The sequence below is a fragment of the Diospyros lotus genome, chromosome 4 (genome assembly GCF_014633365.1).
Source record: "Diospyros lotus cultivar Yz01 chromosome 4, ASM1463336v1, whole genome shotgun sequence".
In the NCBI taxonomy this organism is placed as follows: domain Eukaryota; kingdom Viridiplantae; phylum Streptophyta; class Magnoliopsida; order Ericales; family Ebenaceae; genus Diospyros; species Diospyros lotus.
The window spans coordinates 16787792-16810404 of record NC_068341.1 but is presented as its reverse complement, the minus strand read 5'-3'; the positions used below and the strand labels follow the sequence as shown (position 1 = coordinate 16810404).

The window sequence follows — 22613 nt, the reverse complement described above, 5'->3', positions numbered from 1 at the left end:
AATAGAAATAAATCTACATGGTTACCTTTTCATAAAACGTGATTTAATCTACATAGAATACTACAATAACACTTCAAGATAAATAATATTTGTAGTAGAATCCAAACCATCTTTAAGGAGGAGAATATTTATACGATCAAAGGATATACATCTGGACAATGCCACATATAATTGTCAATGGCTAAATACTGGTATGGTATGCGTAAATCAACCCTATCAAATTTCATAGATTGTTCTTGAGATTTATTAATGGTCAAGGCATATGTCAATCGGACTGAAAATTGATATCTTGTTATTTGGAAAGACATTTCTAAAGAAAATTGCAACACCCCGCTTTTCTCTTACCGAGCGTGTCACTATGCTGGGGCCCAAAACATACATAATTTATTTTTTTCTTTCTTTCCCGGTACATAATTTAAACCTTAAGTACCGAGTCCCGAACAAAACCCCCAACAAATTATTAAAAATGCGGAAGCGATAATCGAAACCTGATATGATACATAATCAACTCATTTTATTTACAACATAAGAATTCGTACCATAATTAACATCATATCCTCAATATTGAAATACATAAATACATGGAGATTCCATAATATTCTAACAAGGCTAAACATCAATAAAATATCAGTTAAAAATATCCGAGTCAACTTGCTGGATCCATCGGCCGCGCCATCATATCTCAACCTGCTCCCTGCCTCAACTACAAGTCTAAAATTGGAACGTGGAATGTTCCAAGAGCATAACCCATTAGAAGATGAAACTTCTAGTGAGGGTCTAAAACCTATATACGAATGCATGATGTAATAACATGAACAACATTTGCCCTTAGTGTAACTTCCCTGACCCGTAAGCCCGGCTAGGAATCCTAGGCAAATCCCGAACTTCTGTAAGATAAGCCTAACGTTATTCCCTCAATGCCCTTGGAGAATTACGACTACACTCTAGGGGCGACATCCCACTCCCATGCACAAATATTAACGTGACAATAATATCATACCATGTAATTATCACGACTTTTCATGCAGTATGACAAAATGAATCATATCTTTCGTAAATATTATGCATAGCAAGGAAATCATATCATATATGAGTTATAGGGATAAAATCACTCACCAAATCATACTTAGGGTAGAACAACTCACCTTATGAGATAAACTTACATTTTCTCGAAAAGCGTGCATCGTCTCGATATGCGTGCCCGCCTTGATTTTCGTGCCAACTCTCGAAAGTTGCATCAATCACATAATCTCGATCTCCTCAATCATAAAATAATATTTAATCACTAAATATCCTCCATATTCCATTTATTTCCTATTTTTCTTCATTTTTCCTTCTAAAAATCTCAATAATTACATCGAGACTATTTCCTCAAATCTATCTTCACAAAAATTCATAATATGCTATAAAATTCAAAGGAAAAATACTGGACTTACCCAGATGTTGCGTTTTCATGCAAAATGAGGCTCTTTGGTGCGGAAACTGAGACATCGGGAACCCCAACTTCAAAACTTTTTGCACAAACTTCCATAAAATAATTTTCTCGAATTTTTAGGATTTTTCACTAATTTTTAGGCCCTTGCACGCACCCCCATGGGCTGGCGCGTGGCTCTGCGGGTGAAGGCAGCGCGTGGAGGCCACGCGCGAAGGTCACGCGCCGGCCTTCTTCTCCGGCGCCGGCCATGCCGGCGATTCTGGTTTCTTCTACCAGCTTCTTCCTCTCCTTGAATCGATCACCATGGGCTATCTTGATGCCCCAAAGGACCACCAAAGGGGGTCCAACCGGAGGCTTAAAGCCTTGGCCGAAACCACCACTTCCCATCTCCAGCGAGGCCCGAAACCCCATCAAAATTGCTCCAAAATGCCTCAAAGTTTCCAGAATACTTCTACCACTTATGGGCTTCAAAAGCCCCTTATTTTGGACGACCAATTTGTTCAATAATTGGGTCGATTTGAAGCTCCATTTCCTTCAACTTTCGACCACCATGGATGCCTATTTATAGGCCATTTCGATGCTTCAAACGCCCTTAGCCGCTCAACCCACTGTCTTAGGAAGGTTTACCTACCCTAGATTGACCTCGAGGTGCCCTTATCCGATCACAAAAGCGAGTTGCAAGCGTGCACCACTTTGGCCAACTTTCGGCCACTTTTCTTACTTTTTCGGCCACAATGATGGCTGTTGTCGGCCAGGCCTTTACAAAAGTTGGTCCTACGACCACCCTCGTGCTAGCCCAATGCCCAATTTCGGCCATGGCCGACCGGTCAGATTCACCCATGCTAGCCATTTTTGAAAAATTGCATTTTGGCCCCTGGACTTTTGGTATTCTCATTTTGGCCCTCTTCCACTTAACCCCTTGACTTTCCATAATTGCATTTAAGACCCTCAAGTCCTAAAACATCATCTTGACCCTTGAGGATTCCGAAAAAATATCGTTTCGGCCTCCTTCTAGCAATTTCCAAAAATTGCACTTAGGCCCGAATCTTCGTTTTGGCCTCAAACCTTCTCGTTTCTTCTTGAAACCACTGAAGGGTTGTTCCTTATAAAAAATCGAAACCCCCTCAAGCCTCCGTTGACTTCTGAGAAGTCGTCTATAACAATTCGGTATTGTAGCCTAATTGGCAGCTGCTATTTTGCTGTACCGAAAACTGTTCCCGATCTGATTTCTTTCTGCACCATAAATCCTATCTCGGGGTGCTCATTAATGCCACATCATTTTTCTTTGGTATCTCGGCTCCAGGGCACTCCCGATAGTCAATTTGGTCAATTTTTCTAGCTATTCAGATACCAATTTTCTCTGAAATCTCATTTCTCTAATAAATTGCTTCTTTTTAATTAACCCAAATTTCTCAGGTATTACAAAAATGGTGTCAAAGATATCCTTAGTATGAATGCCAAATTGCCAAACTTTTCTCCAGTTAAAATTTAAGCTTATATTATGCGAGTGTTGCACCTAATAACCATCAATCTTATACTATTACATAGTTCATCTTTCGGTGCAATCTTTCTCAACAATATTATAAGACAACTTTCAACTCTAACTTAAAAGTTGGCAGCGCAGTCGTATCCAATGAATTTAAACATTTATTAGGATATCTGTTTGTAATTGTAGGATCAATTTCATTATCTTCAAACATTTTATCTGCTGCAAGATAAGTACATAATCTTTCTAGAAAGATATTCAACGCAGTAATATTAATATCACTAATATCATCGTTACACGCAGACAAAATTGTGTGTTCAGTTAAAAATGTTGAGATTGATGTCTCTATCACTATAAGAAATTTGAGTTTTAGTGAAAATTTTTTTTATCACTATTTAGCCACGAAATAGCGACAGAATTACAACGAAGTAAAGGAAAAAATTTTCATAAAATTAGCGATGGATTAGCAATGCAAATTAGCCACGAAAAAATATTTCGTCGCTAAAGTAATAAAAAAAATTAAAAACAAATTTTTTTTGAAAATTAATGATGGAAATTTCATTCTGTCGCTGACCTAGTGACGAAATATGAAATCTGTTGCTAATTTTAGCGACGAAAAATTGTCCATCACTAAAAATTAAAAAAAATTAATTCTTTTTTATGTATTTAGCGACGGAAAACATATTTTGTCGCTAATTTTTGAGACAAATTTTATATTCCATTACTAAATTAGCGACAGATTCTCTAAATTCATCTCTAAAATTAAATTTTTATTTTTTAATTTTTTCATTATTTAAGTAAATATTAAAATTAATTTATTTATTTTAAATTAAGCGATGGATTATTATTTCTGTCACTAAATTTAGAGACAAACTAAATTTTTGTTGCTATTTTTTAAAAATTAAAAATAAATTTTAAAAAATTAAAGATAAATTTTCTAATTAGTGACAAAAATTTAATCCGTCGCTAAATTAAAAAAATAAATAAATAATTTTAACGACAGAATATTCAATGGGTAGTTAATTTTAATTTGTTTTTTATTTTTTGATTTTTTTATCAATTAATTTATAAATATTTAAACTTGAGATAAATATTTAAATTTTATAAAAAAAATTAAATATATTAATTTATAAATATAAAAAAATTAAAATTAAATATACATTTCAACGTGAGATGAATATAAACAAATTAATTTGTAAAATTTAAAATTTTTAATTTAAATAAATATATTAAGTTTAAAAAACATAATATTGTTAAATTCTAAATATATCTATTAATATATTTTATGTGCATAAAATATAAAATATATTAAATATATAATAATTAATTATTAGTAATATTTATTAAATGAGTACAAAATGTAAACAAACACTATATTTGAAAAATAAATAAAAAGTTTAAAACTCATAATATTGTTAAAATCTTTATTATTTTAAATTTTAAAAATCACAAAAATGATACAATATCGAAAGATTGTATTATATAGAAAGAAGTCTAGAGACTACCTTTTCAATCTCTTTTTCTTTATAAATAGGAGAATATTTTCCTAAACTAAGATATGCTCACAATTTTAATGAAAATATAATTTCACTTCGAATACAAGATTGGCTTATGCATCAAAAGGTTTGTAGATGTTGTTGTCAAAAATACAACAATTAAAATTTATGATGTGGGGTCTACTCGAGCTTGGTGTCGGGTGAACTTAGGTTGCCGTAAGAGAAAATGCCTCAAGGGAGTTCGCCGCTAGGATGCTTGTCGCAAGGATTTCACCACAAGGCTTCGCCACTAACTCTTTCGCCACAAGGTTTTGCTACAAGGCTTCGCCACTAGCTCTTTCACCACAAGGCTTCGCCAGTAATTCTTTTGCCACGAGATTTTATCTTCACCTCAAGGTTTTGTCTTCGCCGCAAAGTTTTGCCTTCGTCGCTAGGTTTTGCCGTAAGGATTTGGTTCTGTTGATACTTAGAAAATGAGTTAGAAGACTCACAAGAATTTTCTCCCATGAAGACCCTTTGATGTCAAAGTTAATCTCGAATCCCAATGACTATTTATGAAAACAGTAAATATGCATTCAAAGTGTCTAAATTTTATCGAAATTGGAAGTCTTCATTAATGTCCTGTAGTTGGGTATTTATAGGGCACAACTCTTAAGGATGTCTGGTGTTGACACGTGTCGATTATTGAATAGGTCGAATTTAATAAAAGAAGAGGGAGATTGCCACGAAATCGCCATGAGGCAACTAGCGGCTAGCCCTGCCTCACAGCAGACTGCTGCTAGTTAACTATTGCGGCCAGTCTAGCCATGAGGTTGGCCCTTGCGACCAGCCCTGGCTCACTGCAAACTGCTGCTAGCTTGCCCTTGCGGCCAGCCTAGTCGCAAGGCTGGCCCTTGTAGCTAGCACTATCTCGTAGCCTGCAAGGCTGGCCTCTGCGGCCAGCACCCTCCATGAGGCTGGCCCTCGTGGCTAAACTTTTTATTCTCTTGTTTCGAAAAAAAATCCTCATTTTTTTTTCTTCCAATTTTTCATGAAACAACAGCAGGTGATCTCATTCACGCCCTAAACTTGTTTTTCTCTTTACAAGCTTCTTGAAAATGTCAAGAGACACTCTCTTGCATCTTGATTGAGACATTCTCTCACATAAAAAGAAATTATTATTATATTTTAACAATAATAGTGTAAATTCAGTATATAATAATAGAACACACTAAATATAATTAGCTTAACTTAATCTCACTCAATTTGCATTCTTTTATGCCAAGATTGTAATTTTTTTTTTTTTTTACAATGTGATAATGCTTAATCTTCAAAGGGTCCAGAAGTTATTGAAACTTGCTATCTATTTGAAGCTGAATATGATCATATTGAGATTGTTATTCATCTCCGATCTATCATACATTCAATGGTTTGAGACACAAGTTTAGCCCATTTCTTTCGCTAAATATGTTTTTAATTTTTTTAGTAAAATCATTATTTTAATTAATTAATTATTTATTTGTCTTAGCGATGAAAATTTTCTTCGCTAAATAATTTTTAATTTTTTTATTTTTAATATGTTTAGGAATGAAATTTTTCGTCGCCAAATTTAAAAAAAAAAATTACAGTATGAGCGATAAAAATATTTTTGTCGCTAAATTTTAAAAAATTACATTTAGCGACAAAAATATTTACATCGCTAATCCATCGCTAAATTTGCGATAAATCTGTCGCAAAAAAAATTTAGCGATGATGACTTTAGCGATTTGTCCATTGCTAAATTGATTTAGTGATTGATTTTTGGCTTTAATGATAAAATATTTTCATCACTAAAATCCAAAATTCTTGTAATGTATTATATTCAATTGTGGTAAATTGTAGAGAATAATTCATTCAAATCATGATATTTGTGTACTATTGATGGAAGGTTAACGATTTTTTGAGAATTAATCTCAATCTTAAAAAAGTAAAATTAATAAATTGCCAGGCAGGATTTAGAGGGCTGATAGTGAGACGGGGTTCACGTGGCAAAGGAAGAAGTCCAAACGGAGCTGCTCGCCCCATGCAAAGAACCTTTGTTTTAGCTTTTTAGGATGTTTTGTCCATTTGCACACCCCATGGTTGTTTTGGGGCGGTGGGACTCTGAAAATTTTTAAAAAGATTGTTTAAAGTTGAAAAATAAAGGCCATGTACCCCCCCCCCCCCCCATATAATATAGGCCAATACAGATGGCAGACGTGTAGTAGATGAGAATATTGTCCCTGAATCATTCTATCTGATAGTGAAGGATGTTAGTAGGAACCAGGAAGAGGTTGCCATTTATCTCACGTCAATAGATACCCTCTAATCGTTTTTTCTCCTCCTTCAGTAAAAAGAGAGAAAAATATGAAATTTAAAAATACTTATTGTGTTTAATTACACATTTATCATAAAAAAATATATAATTATTACATAAATTTTTTATAAAAATAATCAAACACTCTTAACTTTTTTATAAAAAATATATATATGATACAAACATTTAAAACTTCTTTCCATGAAATTTATTTTTCAAAAGTTTAAAGTAATTTTTATTTTATAAATAATTATTAATTAAAATTAAATTCTAAATAATATAATCAAATATACCCTTTAGTATAGATAAACAGCGCATTATCTCTCAATCTCCCACTCCTGACTCCACTCATTAACAGTGAGCCAATTTTGTAATAACATTTCATTTCTTCGCAGCAACAATGCTCTTGTTTAATTTCTATAATAACATTATTAACTCCTCCATATTTGAACCCTGTCATGGTCATTATCTTATGATAAATAATCACCCAAATCTCTAAATATAAAAAATGAATAAAAATTGCTTACAAAAAAGACTTCCCATCACCACACCATTATGGTGATCCCTCTAATAATTTATCGAAGAAAAACAATTCACCTTTTACTACTATTATTTGTTTAGCACTCCCATGTATCATTCAAGTCTACGACTCTATTTGAGAGAACTGCAAATTCAATGAAACAAAACCGCTGATCCAATCAAACAAAACCGATCATTGGATAAGCAATTCAAGCGAACAACTAAAAGAGCTATTGAATGAGTTACCGAGTCTGGTTACTCAATCACCGACTCTTACATCGGTTGATTGAGCAAGTGTGCCTGTAAAATGAAACATAATGTGCTTTTGAAATATTATTTTCCATTGCAGCAAAGAAGTCAAAAAAGTCCTCTTCGACTTCAAATTTCCAGCCACTGGAAAACTAATCCTAAATTGGGGAAGGCAAGAGAACTACCTTGTTTTAACATTATTTCCCAGAAAACTGTGCGGGCGCGCTACTACAGCCAAGTTTGAAACAGCATCTTCAGTTTCCAGTGCCTGAAAACACTTTCAAAGTGCTGAATGGGTGGTTCTTGTTTCCGGGATCAAGTTTTGCGCGTGTTGCAGACTGGTGGTTGTCAAACTTGACAGTAACTTACAGTGGAAACGTGACTAACCATACGAGGGTGATTTTCTCTGTGAAAGTGTAGCTAGAAATCCGCTGAAAAACAAGACAGTAGATATCACTGGCATCCTGCATTACCAAATTCAATCACTTGAATTAGTGGAGGGGGCAAACGTCCTCAAAAGAGCTGGATAATGAAAGGATACAGAATTTGTTTCAGTAGCCTGATTGAACCCTACTCCTGTCCATGCAGGGATACCCATTAAAGCCCAAGCTAAGATGTAGGATCTACAGCCTGTGCCCCTATAGAATTTGTTTTGCATTCCAAATGTAAGATATTTGACTATTCCTTGCAATTTAACCTTTTGATGGCTTCAAAACTGTTTATTAACTAATTTGATCGTCATTCAAGCACCAAAAAAAAAAATGAAAACTAACTGATTTGTCACTCGGCAAAATATTAGCATCTCATCCTGCTCCATACACAACCAAACATTGCTTATTCAGTAAGTGTGGCAAGCCAATTCATGCATAATCCTAAGAAAGCTCACCTAAAAGCAGTGTACATTATTCTACATTATTTAAAAGGGACACCCAGTAAACGCATATTGTTTAGAAAGGGGGAGAGTTGTCTCTTGAGGACTATACTGGTGCTGATCATACAGGATCAGTTGTTGATAGAAGGTCAACATCAGGATATTGAATGTTTTTAGGAGGTAATTTTGTGACTTGGAGAAATAAGAAACAAAGTGTTGTAACTCAGTCAAGTGCTGAAGCAGAGTTCAAATCAATGGCCCTGGGAATATGTGAATTACTTTGGATCAATATACTCTTGGAAGACCTAAAAATCAAGTGGAAAGCACCTATGAGACTCTACTATGATAATAAGTCAACTATCAGCATTGTGCAGAATCCGATACAGCATGATCGAACAAATCATGTTGAAGTGGATAGACATTTCATAAAAGAGAAACTAAATAGTGGCCTGATTTGCACCCCATTTGTGCCTACTAATGATCAATTTGCAAATAATATTATTACAAAAGGACTTCCTAGCCCTGTCGAAGATTATTGAGCAAGATTGGAATGCAAGACATTCACTCACAATCTTAAGGGGGAGTGTTATAAGATACCAAGATTCATTTGCTCGAGATCTATGTTTCCATATTTCCATTTCTTTTCCTAGGAGATATTATCTTGACCGCATCTTTCCAACTGTGTTCTAGGTTCTCCGTGTGTCCTAATTTCAGTAGGATATAAGTAGGCAATTGCCTAATTTAGAGATTAGTTTCTTCATTGACCAACTGTATATAGTCAAGTAATTCTACCCTAAGGAATAAGATTGGACGATCAGTTACTTTTGACAACCTGGAATGAAAGACTGCAAGAAAACCAACCTAGCATAAATTCTCCCAGAAGTACTAAAGAACTCATAACAGTTAGTAGCCTAATGCACGAGTTCCTGTAGTGGAATCCTACATGTATGCAATATTAGCATCATATAGGAAGGCTGTGCACAATTTGCAACCCACAGTACCTAGTAGACAACTAAAACATCTGGAACCAATGACTAACCACACAAGCATATACAAGTTAAACCACTCTAAACTGCTCAGCACTGTTCTTTCAAGTTTTGGATTCCATTCTTGGTTTACAAAACCAAAGACAATGAACAAGCAGATAGCTCAAGCCCTAGTGAGTGGGGCCTATTGACTGGGAGCAATTTCTCTTCAGACTAACTTGGAGCTATCTAACACAGCTCCTTAAAGTTTTGGGGGGCGTTCATAAAGACTAAACACACTGAAGAAAAGCAGTTTATTTGGTTCCTGAAGCTAGTGCACTGGACACCCAAGAGATAACCCCCCATCAGGGTGACAGTGCCAGTTGAACACTTCCAAGAGTAAAAAGAAATCACCAAAAAGAGGATTCTTACCAAAAAGACTTCCAAATTGATCTTCCTGAGCAAGGCTGAACACCCTCACCGTCTCTTTTAGTACTAGAGTAGACAAGCCTTTCAAATTTTATTGACAAATCCTGATAAGACTGGACTTCAGATGGCTGTACTTGCTTAATTGCCGTCCTTAGGTGTATCATTCTTATTGCTGAAGCATCAAGAGATTCCTGGTATCATAAACATAATCAATGCAGAAAATATGTCAATGATAATTCTGAAAGCAATATGCATAATCGCAATAAAAACTCCAGACCTCCATGGCTGCAAGACCTGCTTCACGGCAAATCAATGATATATCAGCCCCAGTACACCCTTCTGTGAGGAGAGCCAGTTCTCTAATGCAGACATCAGGACTGCATGGCATTTTGCGCAAATGGATGCGGAATATATCTTCCCTGTCTATTTCACTGGGGGGCCCTACATATAGCAGTCTGTCAAAGCGTCCTGGCAAAATTTTAATTATCAGTTGAATAAACACTATCTAATTTTCAAAGAATGAAGAGATTGGTGATACCTGGTCTTAGAAGGGCAGGGTCAATCTTATCTGGTCGATTTGTTACAGCAATAACAGTCACATTAGCCCTTTGTTGCAAGCCTAAATTGACAGACACAGTCCATTCAGTTTTGCAGATAAACAAGTTCAAGTTAAAGAGTACTGAGTATCTTGCAAAAATGCCTAAAAACTGTAGCTGGCCTGCAGACAACATGCAAAGACAATAATTTTCTCTCATTTCAACTACCATAAAAACTGCATGGATAGATGGAAAAACTCATGAGAGAAGGGAGAGTGGGTAAAACTTTCCAGATTTCTGACCATTTATGGAAAAAAAATTATAGGGGAAAATTTTTAAGGAGATTATTTTTCCTTTCTATTTTTGTCTTGTCCCTTTGCCTTAACAATTTCTGGGAACAAAAAGATTTTGATCGTTGATATTACTTCACTGCCATAGAGTTAGGAGTCTCCTTAAAGCGACTTGAAGGAAATCTAGGATACTACAAAAGTACTTTCCCAACTCCTGCTTAATAAAACTTCGACCAGGAAAGCTCAAAAAATTAGTTAATATGGCCAAATCTCAAGCAATACCGCAATATTGATGCACTTCAATTTCAAGAGATGCAGAGGATAGCACTCATGGTAAAAAAAGCCTAGTACTAGCAAGACAAAACCTCTACTACAAGGTTTTGAATTATGGTTAAATACTTACCATCTAATTCAACAAGAAGTTGACCCATAACTCTATCAGCAACTGAAACCCCATCACCTTCCTTCCCACGAATAACAGCAAGACCATCTATTTCATCAAAAAATATGATGGATGGAGCATTTTCCCTTGCCATTGCAAACAGAGACCTTACAGCCTTTTCAGACTCACCAACCCATTGGCTAAAAAGCTCTGGACCCTTTACAGCAAGGAAATTCAGCCCAGCTTCAGAAGCCACTGCACGAGCCAAAAGCGTTTTGCTGCATCCAGGAGGACCAAACATCAAAACCCCAGTTGGTGGACAGGTTCCAATACGCTTGAAAGCATCCTGGTGCTTTTGAGGCCACTCTACTGCCTCCGTTAACTGTGCTTTTACCTCCTCCTGGCCACCAACATCCTTCCAGTTAACCCTTGGAAACTCCAGCATTACCTAGAAGTGAAACAAATAAGATCTAATATCATTTATACATATTAATCAAATAAACTTCCAAACGGCCATTGAAAAGTCTAAGAAAATAATTATACGTAAAAGTAAAGACATAGGAGTAATAAAAATATTCAAGAAGCTTGGAATCTCATCATTTCGATAACTTATAAATATGAAATTAGTGTGCCAACATCATGCTATTGACAAAGTTTGAAAAATTCATTGTATCGTTTGTATGCTTTAGTTACTCCAGAGGAGTCATGAACCATCGAAAGCTTGACTTGTCCCATTTTACAGATTACTTACATTTTGCTAGACAGTATGAAGTCTCAACATACCTCACGCATAGCACTTGGTCTAACTTTTATTTTAGCCTTTTCAAAATCTTCTAATGTTACTTCCAAACTGAACTCTTCTACTGTAGAAGCCTCATTTTCCCTAACATCAACAGCATTTTCTATCTTTGACGAAATAGACTGGTATGTTATAGACGAAGATGCAGAATCCAGTGTATCATTTGCGCAACAAGAGCCATATTCTCTAGCAGTACAACAGCTCTCAAACCCAACAGAGTTTCTGTTATCTGAAGCATCACCAGATTTTGAAAAATCAACATAGCGCCTAAGACAGATGTTGGCTGCTTCATTGCAGAGAGCTGCTATGTCGGCACCAACAAAACCATGTGTAGCTGTGGCAAGGTGTTGAACTTGCATGTCTGAAAGAGAATGTTCAATGCTAGAGAGACAAGCAAGCAGCATATCATAATGTTGTTTTGGAGAAGGAGCACCTGCATATGCAAGTATTGATCAAAACAATACGAGAGCTCAGCTCACTTATTTAAATGCCATGACTAACAACCAAAAAACAATCTATCCTTACAAGTCCAACTAAGGCCCTGCCAATTAATTCTAACCATGGCATCTATAACAAAGAGCAAAAATCCTAATTATATGAGATTAACTTGGTAGTTGTATCTTATCAATTTCCATTGTTCCGTGCTTTACCACTATTTCAACAAATTATGTGTGCCATCAAAATAATAATGGCAATAACAAGGAAGAAAGAGGAGAATGTTGAAGTTTACATATCAGGGGAAAAAAAGGAAAGAAAAGATGAATGTTGGTCAAAACAAAGTTCTAGGTAGCAATCTGAGAGCTCACTTGTGTAAAAGTAATGACTAACCATAAAAGAGTCTAATTCTTACATGTCCAACTAAGGCCCCACAAATCAAATCTAACTATGACATGTATAACAAAGAGCATGAAGTTTAATTATATAAGATTAACTTGTAATTGTATGTCAGTTTCATAGTTCCAAGCTTTCCCACTGTTTCAATTGTGCTATTAAAATAATAATAATAATTAATAAGGAAGAAAAAGATGAATGTTGAAGTTCACTAGCCAGAAAAAAAAAAAAAAAAAGAAAGAAAATATGAATGTTGTCCATCAGCTTCCAAGTGTAAATTTCTAATAAAATTGGATTTGTTAACCATTATACTTCATTTGTAAAACATTATACAGGAAGCAAACACCAAAGGTGTATCAATATATTGGATTTGAACCTTTAATAGTATGTACAAGTCAATTCATGTGTTTGAGCAATACCTAAGTGTAAAGTATGTGAACCTCATGCAACTACAAAAGAAAAAAATAACAAAAGCACAAACTATTGTATTGGAAGGGCATTCAACCATGTTTGCTTGGTAACACAAAACATAAACGGACAGAAAAGAAAATATTCCAAGTAGATCGTTATTCAAGGCTACAAGTTGTTATGCAAGTTGAAGATGACATACAGATGTTGTGGGATATTACAAAACATAAATATAAAGAACATTGGGAAAGCAGTTACAGATAAAGCACCTGGACATGAAGAGTTTCTTGTACCTTAGATAAGTTTTAAGACATCTACAAAGAAAGACTTTTTATAGGACAGATATAACATTAGCTCAATTTCATGGCACAGAATGTTGGGCAACAAAGCACCAACATATGCAAAATATTAGTGTAACAAAGATGAAAATATTAAGATAAAAATGTAGCCATACAAGAAAAGATAAAATTAGAAATGAGACTTTTCATAATAAGATCGGAGTGGCTCATATTGAAGACAACGTGTGTGTGACATGATTAAGATAGTTTGGTACATGACAGTTGATGGAATTGAACAAATATCTAAGAAAGGTCAAAAGTTCGAGTGATACAAATGAGGTTACCCCTTCGAAACCATAAGTTTAAATGTTCTACTTAAAAGAAACAGCCCATTTGCCAAAAAAAAGCAGAAGGTAAGGTCATGCACAAATACAACCTTCCCCTAACCCTTGCTAAGTGGGGAGCCTCACATTGGAGATGGCCTTTAAAAAAGCTATTATATCATTTTCAAATAATAACCCTGCGAAATCTTTTTTTCGACATTCTTATACAGTAAATTTGAAGTAATAATTTTAAGATAACATTTTCTATGGTTATTACAACTTTTGGACCTCCCAAGGTAATAACTACTAGAATTACTCCCTTGATTTTTTTTGCTCATAAAAAAATTGTCAAACTAATCTGTAAGCACAGTTACTAACCAAAGGATTCACTAGTGATAGCAACAATGACTACAACACATTTTTAGGTTAAAAATCAACCTCATGCCATAAAGACTGAACAATAACATGGAGTGCCAAGCAGAAAATAATCATATTTTTGTAAGAGCTTGAGGAAATAAGGAACTTAGATTTCTGATCACCTATTTCAATCTCCCTGTCAAGTCTACCAGGCCGTCGGAGTGCAGGCTCAATGCTATCAGGCCTGTTTGTTGCAGCAATGACAAGTAGGTTATCAGTCCTGCAAATTCCATCCATCAAATTCAGTAAAGTTGCAACCATTCTCTGGGACAGCTCTTCACCTCCATCCCTACGTGCAGGGGCAATAGCATCCAACTCATCGATGAATACCTGCCTAACAGAAATCCATTAGTTTCCTTCAAAGCCACATGCATAATTTATGTGTCTTAGATAATACGTGAAGAAAATCAGGGGTCAGTGACAAAATCAAGAATTCTGGAAAGGAGACCACATTTAAAGATACAAACTTAAACAGTGTTTGAAAAAACATATTCCTTTTTACGATAACTAACACAATCAACATTCCATTGTAGGCAAGCGAGAGTGTTCAATCCATAATTTGTAACATGATCCTAAGGCATCTCTTACACTAGATGCATTGAAATATTATATGCAGAAAGGGGGAGGGGAAGAGATATACCACAACTGCGTCAATTCAATTGATGCATTATAGACAAAACATAATGTTAAGATATAGAATACTATAACTTTTAGTTAATTAAAATCAACATGTTGATGAATAACAACAGATGGTTCAATTAGTACAGAATGAAATTTATCAAAAAGTGCATAGCAAGTATACCAAACAGAGAACTAGAAACAATATCTAGATTTTTTTTTTTGCTAAAAGGTATCATGTAATGAATTGCTTTGTCTTTTTTTTTTTTCTCTTTCTGTTTCAAGGGGGGTGAGGAGAGTTTGGAGAAATCTAACCACTCCTAGTGTTGCTCGTCTAGCTGAATTGAAGACCTCAACCAAAGCATGCTCGCTTTCTCCATAATATTGACTAATAATTTCAGGTCCATTCACAGTAAAAAGGTTGACACCAGTATCACGTGCAATATTTTGAATCAAAGCAGTCTTTCCTGTGCCAGGTGGCCCATGAAGAAGCACTCCTTTTGTAGGCCGCAAACCCAGACTAGAACAATTACATAAATAATCAACACACAAAACTAAGCAAAAGAGATTGCATATCATCTTCTATTCAAAAGGTATGAATGACACAAGCTAAGTTCTTCAAAGGACATTTGATGAGCAACTAGCTAGAGGGACAAATAGACATTCCACAAAATTCAGAAAGCTAATGTGAAAAAGAAAAATGAAACCCAGTCTTGACCTTGAACAGTATGATATCATAAAAGTCAGTTCCATAAAACCTGGGGATTTGACTTGTTATGTAAATGATGAGATCAAAACCAAAATTGCATCTAAACATTGAATTAAAGAGGATGTTAAACACATACCTTGAGAAAGTGTCTTTCGCTGATAAGCAAATTATTATATCCTTCAATAATGCATATTCTTTTGACAAACCACCCAACTTTTTATTCACTCAATCAGCTTCAGTATCAACATATTCAAGTTCTAGGCAAGGTAAACCTTTTTCCTGTGGAATTTCTAATGCAGAATTCAAAGGTGAAGATAAAAGTACTTTTGTTTTATGGTTTATCACAAAAGCATCATTAACATTCTTCATCAGATCAGAACAATGAGAGGAAAATTCAAAATTAAATTTCTCTGTGGCATCCTGAGAAGTACAATCAACCGAAATTCCACTAGCATCTACAACTTGAAAAGTGCAAAACTTTGAAAGTATTGGAACTGTCACAAAATTTCCAAGGAGTAGAGTACGAGAACATAACCATGAAGTGGCACAAGATTCAAGAAGTAGTTTTGCACTTTCATCTCCTAATACTTCTGCCACATCAGATGAATTAAAAGATGATACATTTGGTTTGGGTGATCTTGATATTGACTCTTCATATCTTGTTGAACTAAACTGACCAGTAGCAAGAGAGCTAAGCTTTGACTTAGAGTAAGATGGTGTCATGGGGGATGAAATCTTTCCATTTTCAAATTGACCATTGGCTCTCTTTCCAGTAAAATCTGTTCCACACAATATATCACTGTTCTTTGTGAAATCATTTTTTGAGTAAACCAGCTCTAAATATAATTCCTTGCAATCAGAAGATGAAAGACTTGAGGGGCTATGCAACTTGCTGTTCCCATTAACACCAACTGCAGATTGACTTTGAATAAGAGAAACAAATATGATCCTCCCTGAAGTGGGGCAACCCAGTGAAGATGAAAGGTTTGAAGATAACCGAACTCCATTCATCAAAACCTGACAAAACAAAAACAAAAGACATATATCTTAACAAATATCTTAAGAGAAATATATGCACACTAGAAGAGAGCATCACTAAGTTCAAAAATATCTTAACAAATTTCAAGATTTCTAATGAGAAATGAAAATGGCTCACAGAAAGTGCCTTCATACCTTACAAGAAGGATAAACTGTTGCTAAAGCAAAGTAGTTCCCCACTAAAGTAGCCATTTTATTGCTGCAGGCAATCCCAAATTGCTTTTCATATTCATCAGCTATTGAGCAGAGAGGAGACATATTAGAAGATTTCTTCTTAGGAGATGGAAGAGAGACCTGTCAATGAATTGATAAAACCATTATCAACGACAAAAATTAAACACAATTTTATGCAAAGGTGTAAAATCTCAAAAGTCCTGAAACTAGCCACTTACACACAAAAAACATAGACGAAATAACCAAAGAAACAAGGAAAAGTAACATAAGAATATAAAATTGAGCATCATAAAAGTTGTAGTTGCAGAAAAAATAATACTAATCAAACAAGAAACAAGAAAGAAGATAGTACAATGTTCTAGCATAAATATCAATCATAAATTGTGTTAATAGCAACTTTAGACATTTAATAGACCATTACACATTGTCCTCGTACCCCAGAAAAAAAAAATTCCTCTATGTAGAAAGTGGAAAACGATTTCTTAAGTAGATGTTGTGTATTATAATAGAAAAGCATGTATAAACATTGTTTATTGTGGTGTTCCTAAAACAAGAACTCTGCCTAAGGTTTGACTAATCCCCTCAACACTTCTAGTACTGAAAAGTCTTCCTCCTTATCACACTCAACGTAAAAATGATTAAATTTTTCAAAGTGACTTTTATATAAAATTGATTAGAGAGCTAGAGTTTATGTAACCAACCCTACCTAAAGAGAAGTGATGATGATGATGATGATAGTGTCCAAAAGGATGGTCTCAACTAGCAAATGTGGGATTGAAGTGCCAGGCTAGATACATGTAATTTCATATGTATTTGCAGCCTTTAGCAATATACACCTCATACCCATGCCCTACACTAAAGTCCCATCAAATTTTATTATATATTAGCTTGTCTCCAATTATGAAAAATTTGGCAACTCGACAGATGTGAGGACATAAATGTAGGAATAACTTATCTTCATCAAGCACCATCATTTTTTCCTACATGAACGGACAATAATACGAATACATATACACACAAATGTATAGAGCATTAAACAAATTGAAAAGAATACTTGGCACTGTCCAATTCAGCATTGGTTTTCCATAGACACACAAATGTTCAAATATTATAATAAACCCCCTTTTCCTAGTACATTTGCATAGAATTACAATGCACTTGGCACTTCAAGCTTCAGTCAATTACAGATATAACAGGACACCTAAAGAGACCAGGCTCTACAAAAGCTAAAATGTTGTGCTGGAAGGAGCTTTACGCTTCTGGTGGCAGCAAAGAATCCGGATTTTTTATTTCACATATCCTCACCAACAATAATTTAAGGGTCGCTCTATTGTTCTAATGTGCCTGGACGTCAATTCATGTGGCCAGCTCCATCTAGTGAGATTAAGGCATGCGATTGTTGTTGTAAGTATGTTAGGTTATAAAAACAAACACCCAATTCCATTTTCCATCAGTGACTGTTGCTTTGACAGCACAGCGTAAAGTCAAATTCAGACATCAACAGCAAGGCATCAAGTAGCAAACACGTGCAACAGTGAATTACCGAGACGGTAGAACCAGGAGAAAGAGAGGAAGAAACCATGGAAGCCTCTGAAAGCCATATCTTACAGCCTTTAGCATCAGCCTTGACATCAGTAACCTGACCCATAAAGGAAGATTTTCCTATAAGACATGGGTATTTATTTCTTGCTTCATCAATAGAGCCCAATATATCTTCTTCACAAACTTCTGGTCCTGGAAGTGGTGTTGAAGAAGATGAGCTCGGAGGAGATGCAGACTGATCAGCATATGAGAGCTTCAATGCTGCTTTTGAGAGCTTTTTCGATTTTGCAGGCATATCCTCCCAACGTGCCCTAGATGCCTTCCTGTTTCAATAGGACAACAAGGTGAGAAAGCTGCATCAAGAATAGTAATTATCAAACGAGAACAATGAAACTTCACAAAAAGTACAAATGACCACCAAAGAAAAGGATGAGGGCAACCAGAACACCAATTCAATTCCAAAACTTTTTCTGAAGCCTTTATTTGGGCTCTTTCGGCTCCAAAAGGTTCCAACAAATTATAAATTTCTATATCCTTCTAAAGCCTTTATCTGTTCATGTAGGAAAAAATGACGGTGCTTGATGAAGATAAATGATGGTGCTTGAGAGAGAGAGAGTAGTGTCACCATCGATCTAGGTTTGAAGATCTTTGAACCCTTGAAGATCAGGGTTTTGCGGTATAAGGAAGGGAGGGAGGCGGGGAGAGAGAGAGAGAGAGAGAGAGAGACTTAATGTCACCATCATCTCTATTCAATAATTGCCATCGTCCCACCATTTAGAAGGTTCCAAATCTAGAATGCTGGTTGTAGATCTGGAATTTGGAATGAAAATTCCAGATCTGGAACCGTCAATGCCTCTTCAATACTAAAATTATAATCACCATAAACAGTATCCAATTCAAGTTGTGGGAAATTACAACTATTTGAGGTTGAAACACTTGAGATGGAATTCAAACATCAGATGGTGCAACCAAAGATCAGAGATTATGAAAAATAATCAAAAAAATTCACACCCAAAGGAAGTAAGTGAGCCTAACAAGGAGATTTTTATTTCAACCTGACATCTTGCTTTTGGTTTTGTTTGCAATAAGCCTGATGATTCTCTCTTCTTTTCATTCCATTAGCTAAGAGTAAAGAAAGTATCACTTCTAAACAGAAAAAAAAAAAAAAAAAAAACCCTCTCAGTTCGGGGAGAGAGGAGAGAGAGACGTAGAAGTTAGAGGGGCGGAGCCAGGAAATTTTTTCAGTGAGGGCGAAATTTATTATAGAAAAAAATAAAAAATAATATAAATATATTAAAAATTAACATAATTTATTTAATTTCTCCCTATCAACATCTTTTACAACTGAGGGAGATTTTTGTTTTAAAAATCTCTCCATGACTATTTCAAATTTAATATAACAAATGATAATTAGAGAATACATAAATTCATAAATTCACAAATTATGTGATCGATCCAACAATCAAAATATCAAATTATGTGCACTTGTGCAATTAATCCAACAATCTAAATATCAAATTATGTGCAATTGATCCAACAATCAAAATATTGTGCAATTGATTCAACAATCAAAATATTAAATTATGTGCACCTATGCAATTGGCTTAACAATCAAAATATCAAATTATGTGCGCCAGTATAATTGCTCCAACAATCAAAATATCAAATTATGTGCGCTTGTGCAATTAATAAACTTATTTATCAATCTTAACATCACATTAACAAACTTATTTCTGAGAAATCTAACATCAATTAACCCAACATCAGTTAACAAAATTCAAGTTCACTTAATTAATTTTAAAATTGAAAAGAAATATTTTACAACAAAAATTGGTGAAGCAGAAGCTTACTGCTGTGCTGCTCACTGATTATGTGAAGCAGGGCCGAGAGTCCGAGACGGAGAGCCGGAGAGGCAGTCAGGCAGGCGACAGCGAGCAACTGAGGGCCGGAGCCCGGAGGGGCGAGCCGGCGAGCGACGGAGCGAGGCTGCGAGAGAGTCGAGAGAGCTCAGAGAGGCAGCAGCAAGCGAGATCGAGACTGCGAGAGACCGAGGTCCGAGGGGAGAGCCGGCGGCCGGCGAGGGCGAGCGACGAGACGACCGAGGCGGTGAGAGCGAGGCCAAGGCGGCGCCGGCGAGCGACGGAGCCACCGAGCCAGACAGAGGCAAGAGCGAAGGGCAGGGGGGTGGGCGGCGGCTGGCGGCGGGCGCATGAGCGAAAGAGGAAAGGAGAGTGGGAGGGTTTGCAGATTTTGTGGGCAGGCCTCAGTGCGGGCCAAAATTAATGGCGGGCCAAGGCCCAGTGCGTAGCCCGCACTGGGCCTATGCTGGCTCCACCCCGCAAGGGAGTCAAAATCTTCATTTCAAAACTCTTGCGCGGGTTTTAACAGGTAAGAACAGCCCAACATGCCAATGTAATTATATACTCCATTTTTTTTTTTTGAAAAAAATTAGATGCAATACCTTTAATTTTAAGATAATTGTAAAAATTATATCTAAAGTTTAAAAAAATAAAAAAATACCCTTAAGATTTAATGTTACGTTACAATTTATCCATGATCATTTGTTAACCCCTAATAAACATTGAAAATTGACCAAAATAGCCTTATATTTAAAGAATTTTTTTTTCTCATTTTTCATCTCCCTCTCTCTTCTAGTCGACAATGGCAATGGCGACAATGGAGTGCTGGCAGGCGTTGATAGTCGATCTCTCAAGGGTAGAGAGGGTTTTGGTTTCGCACAAGGGCCTGTTTCAATTTGCCCGTTTTAATTTGGACAATTTTTTATAGTTTAATTTTTATTTATATTATTTTAATTTTAGTCTTCGTTTAAAAATTATACTCAACCCATTTTTTAGTATTTTCACAGTGAAAACTTTGATGAATTTCTTTGATCTTAGGTTGGATTGAAATTTTTGCTCCATTTTATCTCTTAACCAGCCCTATGCTACGCACCTTGCTTCTTGGGCGAGGCTCATAATATAAACGGGTGGGCTGACCATTCAGGGCAGCCCATGTCTTAATTTAAAATTTCGACTTGGCCCTTTTCCTCTGAATTTTAAGTGGCCCAAAGTTTTTAAGGACTAAAACATTAGTGTTTATTTAGAGAATTTATCGTCTTCAGTCCACAATTCATATTTCTCGTGTTTTACGTTCACCTAAAAGTTGGGAAACAAAGTTTGTTGAAATGCACATCATTATGTGTGAGAAGAAAATAGAAATTTAAAAAAAAAACAATTAAAATCGTAGATCAATTTTTCCAAAGTTGACAATTAATATAATTAATTTAATCATAAAATTAAGCAATGATGAACTGTTATCGAAAAATAACTTAATTATAGTATTATTAGACTAAAATCACCTCAACATACTCTAAAAATGACTAATTAACGACAATGATGAGTCTTCCAATACATTGTCGAATTTGTGCATTATATAATAGCTCTAGAAAGCGAGAGAGATATTAAATAGAGATATAAAGAGAAAGAAAAGAGGGAAACATTAGAGAAAGATGTTGAAAAGACAACATTCGTGTTGGTCAAATTGTTCTCATGAAATCAAACATGTATTGTCATTGGGCATCTCTTCTCTAGTTCTATCTATAAGCATCTCTCTCCATTAATCATTAATGACGATTTGTGCTTTAATTTATTTGATAGTTTTGTTGCATGAATACCTAAATCTGTTAGTGTTGTATCCTAAATTCATAGAGGGAATCGAGGTTCAAAAGAAGGCACCAAGTGGAATGCACCTGAAGGCCCCCGAGTGGAATTCACCCGAAAGGCTAAGGCACCAGGTGGAATCCACACGGTGGCCCCCGAAGGCACCGGGTGAAATTCACCTAAACATTACCTCAAAATTTCTAAAATATGATAGAGATATTTGATCTAAAATTTAATGAGTTTAAGATTTCTAACTTTTTTTGTCTATAACTAGAGTCACTATAGTTCTTACATTGTGACAAGATGTTAGTTGAAAAATATCAAAGAGATTATGAGTTTGGATGTACTCGAGTTTTGGAGTTGCATAAAATAGTTTAGCTTTTATGTTTTGCAACACCTTCGACCATTATAACCATTCGTCAAAAGAAGGCTTCCAACATGATATATAGAGAAACAAAAAAGAACAAAAGAGAAAAGATAAAACATATAAAGAGTCTGTTTGGCTTATCTTTTCTATTGAGCTTATAAGCTTTTCTATTTATAAGGTGTGTAAAACTTAAAAATTAGCTAACATTTAAGTTGATAACGCTTTTGAATAAATGTGTTTTAAAATGTCATTTATATAGTTATGTGTTTGATTTAAAAAAGCTCATAAACTATCAAAATTTAACAAAAAGACTAAGATAAACATGTTGCTAAATAATAAAAAATAAAATTCATAAAAATACTAATTTTTAATAAAAATAAATTATATATTAATGTTCAACTAATAAAATTTTTACCATTACATGTTGATAAATTATATAAAATTATTTTAAAATATATTAATAAAATGTTTTATATTT

The 22613-nt window shown here is 35.2% G+C and overlaps 1 pseudogene; it reads right to left on the bottom strand.

Annotated features, from left to right (window-relative positions):
- Positions 1-7202: 7202 nt before the first annotated feature.
- LOC127799516 (calmodulin-interacting protein 111-like) lies at positions 7203-19308 on the bottom strand (annotated as a pseudogene).
- Between the last annotated feature and the right edge of the window lie 3305 nt (positions 19309-22613).